We start from the raw sequence: 5,954 nt of genomic DNA, 5'->3' as shown, positions 1-5,954 counted from the left end.
TTCCAGGATCGGGTCTGTGTTGTCTCCTGGGGTTTCTGTAACAGGAGCCACAAAATGGGAGGTCCAACAGAGGTAGAAACTTATTTTCTCCCACTTCTAGGGGCTTGAGGTCTGAAAGCATGGCATGAGCAGGGCCATGCTCGCTCTCAAAGGCTCCGGAGGGTCTGTTCCTGGCCTCTCTCCCAGCTCCTGGTGGTACCTTGGCTTGTGGCCTGTAGCTCCTGTCTCACGAGGTCGCTCTGGCTCCCTCCCTGTTCCCTTTCCATAAAGACACTGGTCCTGTTGGATTAGGGGCCACCCTCCTCTGGTATGACCTCACTTCAACTAATTATGTCCACAGTAGCCCTATTTCCAAATAAGGTCCATTCTAGGAGTCTGGGAGTTAGGACTCCAACTTAAGGAATTTCAGGAGACACAGTTCAACCGATAGCCCCTTGCAACTCTGTGATCCTGTTGATCAGATCAGAGAGATAGAAAAGTCTAGTTAAAATTAATACCTGTTTATACTATTTCTTAACTGTATTTAGCTATTACTCATCTAACCCTAGTATTCCCCTATCTGGAACTCAAGTGAACACTTTTTTTTTTCTTACCCTGATTTTCTTTGACAAGTCCTTGGACTTTCCAGTGTTTCTTTAGCTCCGCAGAGACCCCCCGCCTGCAGCCGTCCTTTACCTCCAGCAAGAGATTCCTGGCCTTGATTATACGTAACTGCAGCATAATCTGGCCTCTAGATCAGCAGTTAATTTGATTTTCTCAGTAATCCCTCTGCCCTCTCATGTGGGCTTTGCCAGATGGAAACCAGAGCTCTCTTTTTGCAATCTGAAGCGAGCCCCCCCCCTGCCCCCCCCCCATCTATAGTAGCCTTTGCCCTCTGAATCTTCTGTGAAGTATATGATGGTCCCTTAACGCCATCTCACACTCAAGATTCAAAACAAACTCACCGAACCTCAGCAACTCCAGAAAGTCGCTTTACAATCACTGTTTTAGTCAGAACACAATGAAACTTTGAAATAAATGCGTTTAGCCAGGTGCTGTGGCACACGCCTTCATCCCAGTAACTAGGGAGGCTGAGGCAGGAGGATCATGAGTTCAAAGCCAGCCTCAGCAACTTAGCGAGGGTCTGAGCAACTTGGCGAGAGCCTGTCTCAAAATACAAAAAGGGCTGGGGGTGTGGCTCAGCAGTTAAACACACCTGGGTTCAATCCTGTTACCAAAATAAGTACATAAAATAAATGTATTCAGAAGATGATGAACGATTCTATCATGGGAAGATAAAGGCAAAGCGGCTAAAAAGCGTCTTGTCTGTGAACTTCCTCTGGTGATCATGGGACTATTCCTCCTGTAATATTACAAAGAAAAGAATCAGGAAATAAACCTATGTACTTTGTGCCATGTCACCTGTGGAAAAAAACAGAAAAGGAGGTGGGATGACTTAGAGGGACATGTGAATAGTGATTATCGACAGATAATAGGATGCAGGTGAGTTTCATTTTTCTTCTTTAGATTTGCCAGTATTTTCCAGACATGTTTCAAGTAGCCTGAGTTTCTTTCGTCCTTTGATTTCTTTTGTTGATGAAGATACAGGATATAAGCTCTGCTTCTCTGAGTCAGTGTGGTGTGCAGGACAGCCTCGGGGGCTTCCTTCTGAAACAGTGAGGTCATTTACTCAGGGTTGATTGAATAGTGGAAAGAAAGATGGTTTGGTTGAGGAGTTTTGGGCTGAGAAATGGGCATCTCCCCCCTTTTCTCTCCCAGGTACACCTCGTGTGCTGTGCTTAGGTCATGATGCCGTTACCCTCAGGAGCCCAGGTTAAGATGAATGCTGGAGTTTCGGCTCAGGCCACAAAGGTGCTCGAGATGGGGCCATGGCACGGGCTGCTACCTGCCAAATGACACTGATGAAAGACACTTGTGAATTTTGTTACTAGAAGCCAAAGGGCTGGAGGAATGTAGGTGGAAGGAGGTGGGAGTTTGCTGGGGCATCCGGCAGCTCTTCTGCTCGTTTGTAGGGAGCTGTGTGATGACGGAGGCCCAGGTGGGAAGGCTTTTTCTTATTTTGAGTTCCAAGGTGGAAGCAAAAGTTCTTGTCTGGTCCTATATTCTCCTTTGAATTTTCCCAGGGAGAAAGTTTCCTTCTCCACTTCTTCATCCCTCTGTAACCCTGCACAGCCCCAGGACAGTGGCTCCTGGGTAGGAGTGAGGGGCTGCCATGACTTTCCCCAGGAAAACCTTCTCTTCTTACCCCCGTGGCTGACGCCATGGTCAACTGTTCTGCACAGAAGGAAACATGGGGCTGGGGATGTGGCTCAAGCGGTAGCGCCCCCGGCTGGCATGCGTGCGGCCCGGGTTTGATCCTCAGCACCACATACCAACAAAGATGTTGTGTCCACTGATAACTAGAATAAATATTGAAATTCTCTCTCTCTCTCTCTCTCTCTCTCTCTCTCTCTCTCTCTCTCTCTCTCTCTCAAAAAAAAAATAAATTTAAAAAATGAAGTCTTCTTAAAAAAAAAAGAATAAACGCAATAATAAGTGTTGACAAGGATGTGGGGGGAAAAGGTACACTCCTACATTGCTGGTGGGACTGCAAATTGGTGCAACCACTGTGGAAAGCAGTATGGAGATTCCTCAGAAAATTTGGAATGGAACCACCATTTGACCCAGCTGTCCCACTCCTCTGTTTATACCGAAAGAACTTAAAATCGGCATACTACAGTGATGCTGCTGCATCAAGATTTATAGCAGCTCAATTCACAACAACTAAACTATGGAACCAACCTAGGTTCCCTTCAACAGATAAGTGGATAAAGAAAATGTGGAGCTGTAGCTCACTGGCAGAGCACTTGCCTAGCATGTTTGAGGCACTGGGTTTGATCCTTAGCACCACACACACAGACACACACACACACACAAATAATAATAATAAATAAAAATAAAATAAAGACATTTGTTCATCTACAACTACAAAAAAATTGTTTAAAAAAAACCCCAGAAGTAAACATGGAGATTCCTCTCCTCAAGATCTTTGTTTATGACCTGGAGGACCCCAGGCTGCTTCCAAGACTGAGTCCAGGCAGGTAGCTCAGGCTCTCCCGCCGTCTATGCCCAGGACCAGGCAAGGAGAGAATGATTCACGGGTTTCCATTAAGGGTGACGATGCACCGCCACCTCCTTGGTCTACCTAAATAGCTCCCTTTTATGCAGCACAGAGGTGAGAACCACAAATATCCGCTGCCCTAAATTTGAGGAACACATTTCTGGTAGAGAGTTGGGTTCCCCTCTCACGTCCCTCTGGTGAAAACTCTTCTGTGGCATTTCAAGGCTTCTTTAACAGAGAATGTCACCAGGTTGGTTCTCTGTCCCTATTAGGAGGTGCACCCCACCGTGGAGAATGGAGGATGTAGTTTGCCCCTTAGAGCTGGGACTCTTCCTGCCTGAAGCTCTGTGCTTGGTGGAGAATTTATTCAACAACATCATTTTCTTCTCAGACAAGCAAATAGTCTTTTTTTTTTTTTTTCAAATCTTGACAGTTTAAGGCTGCCGTGGCAGACAACCTTGGCTCTGCGCCTAGTTTTAGAAGGGGTGCCTCCTGTGCTGTGCCCCTGGGAGCCCACCCCCACCTGCTCATCCGATTGGATGTTCCTCCGTCCATTTGATGCCAGAGTTCCACGCCCTCTCGTGAGCTTTGGACAGTGAGGGTGTCTTGCTTCCTGCTGAAGTCCTCTGAGACTCACCCTTTGGTAATAGTTTCTCAACAAACTTTTTGCGGGTCTGTCTTTTAATACTGATCAGTTCTTTAATACTGACGTCTAGGGAAGGTGCTGCAGGGGCTCCGTTGAGCCTGGTGCAGGGTGAATTCCTTTCCCCTCCTCCCTTCTCCACTCTTTCTTCCTTTCTTCCCAGGAATAAATGCTTCCCAGAATTCGTAGCTCCCTTCGTGTGGAGGGAATGAGTCTCTGTAAGGGGAGCTGTTCTTATCTCGTCCTTTGTCCTCCTTTGAATTTTTCCAGGGAGAATGTTCCCTTCTCCATATCTTCTACAAACATTTTTCATCGCCTGTCACTGGGTCCCTTCTTTGAATGCTTTGGTGGTGGCTGAAAAGCCAGCAGGGGACTTCTCGGGCGGCAGGCCCCATCTTGTCATTGAACACAGCGCCTCGCTGACAGTGATCCCTCCCGTGAAGGGAGAGAGACGAAGTGCTTTGTTTTTCTCCATCTCCATCTTCTGTTTTGCAAACTTGACAATTTTCTCCAATCCACCCGAGATTCAATCTTAACGTCATGATCCTTTACATGTTTTGACATTTCAGAAATCAAAACAACAGGGATATTGTCTCCTAGCAGAGTTTGATCAGTTATTGCACAGACGTTACCAAAACAGGGACTCGTCAGCCTGTGCTTCTGTTGAAGGGACGTGAAGGATGAAGCCTGAGCCTCTCGACCTGGGGCAGCAGGTGTAGGAGTCAGAGCTCTGAGCTCTTCCCCAGCTGTGTTCAGAGGAAGCCATTGGCTTTATCTGCCTCAGTTTCCCTACCTATAAAATAATCGGATCGATTTCTCAATGGATGTTTGCTCCATGCCCATTAAAAACAAAAACAAAGACTTAGCTGAGGGCGGTGATGCATGTCTGCAATCCCAGCAACTCAGGAGGCTGAGGCAGGAGGATTGCAAGTTCAAAGCCAGCCTCAGCAACTTAGCAAGGCCCTAAGTAATTCAGGGAGACCCTGTCTCTAAATAAAATATAAAAAAGGGCTGGGGATGTGGCTCAGTGGTTAAGGACCCCCGAGTTCAATCCCCAGTACCGAAAACAAACAAAAGACAAACAACTTAATGGAAAGTCCTGTTTCGTATTTTCAAGCATCTCTCTGAGATAAAGTCAGGTAAATTCTGGGGGTCAGTAACAAAAATCAGGGAGGTTGGCAAGTTTCTCAGCTTTTGGTTAAAGCCTTAAATTTCCATCATCTCCCAGTTGCTCTGTGTAGATGCTATAGGGTTTTGGCAAAGTCTTTTCTGGGATCCCCTTCCGTCATTTATAAATCGGCTGTTTGATTTCCCTGTTCCCAGCTCACAAAGCTGTTATTAGAGTACCCGAGCGGTGCTTGAAAAGGCTCCGAGCTCATCAGGAGAAAGGAATTGTCTTCTTTCCTGTTTTACAGTTTGTTTCCTATTGTACAAATTTTTGTGAGCTTGATAGAAAGTAAAGGCAGCACTTTTACACCTTTGTACTTGATATTAATCTCAAAAACACTGGCATTGACAAGAAGTCGCTATCAGCCCCAAACAGCTTGCTAAAGATCTTCTGGTTCCACGGGATACCCCACAGTGAGAGCCAGAGAGATGATGAGTGCTCGCATCAATTTTTCTTTTAGGAGAGAAAAATCGATCCGTCGCATTGTGGAAATGGACCTGGGATATTATTAAGTATAAGTTAGTTTGATGACATTACAGTGAAGACCATTTCTTTTCCGCAAAGTGGCACCTGGATTTAAGCAATTTCTTTAGGCCATTTCTTGAGCTGATCTTGAGTGTGATAGGCAGCCTCAGGTCTCTTCCTGCCTCTGTTGTCAGAGCTGACTTACTTCCTACTGGTCCTTCTGGAAGACACAATCCCACCCACTAGAGACACATCCAAGTCTGCCTCCTGACAGAGTCCGTGGCCCCCAGATGGCGCCCACTGCAGTCTCCCTCCCGTTGCCCACGATCGCATCAGGTGCACTTCCAAAGCCCTCGCTGCACGCATGGAAACATGCAGACTGCAGAGGCTTGAGCCCAGGCAAAGGCAGCATTTCTGTTGCCCTCTGACCCACGCTCTCTCTGAGGTCCTCTAGAAGATGGGGCTCCCTGTGGGGAGGGAGGTTTAGAGGCTTTGCTTAGTTAAGGACAGAGAAGAGCATCTTAGGAGCGTCGATCTCTCCTCTTCACCCTGAAGCCCTTCACTCCATTTCCTGATTC

This window comes from Spermophilus citellus, assembly GCF_964194105.1.
Source record: "Spermophilus citellus genome assembly, chromosome: 5".
In the NCBI taxonomy this organism is placed as follows: Eukaryota; Metazoa; Chordata; class Mammalia; order Rodentia; family Sciuridae; genus Spermophilus; species Spermophilus citellus.
The sequence above is the reverse complement of the archived record's forward strand: the minus strand, read 5'-3'. Positions refer to the sequence as shown.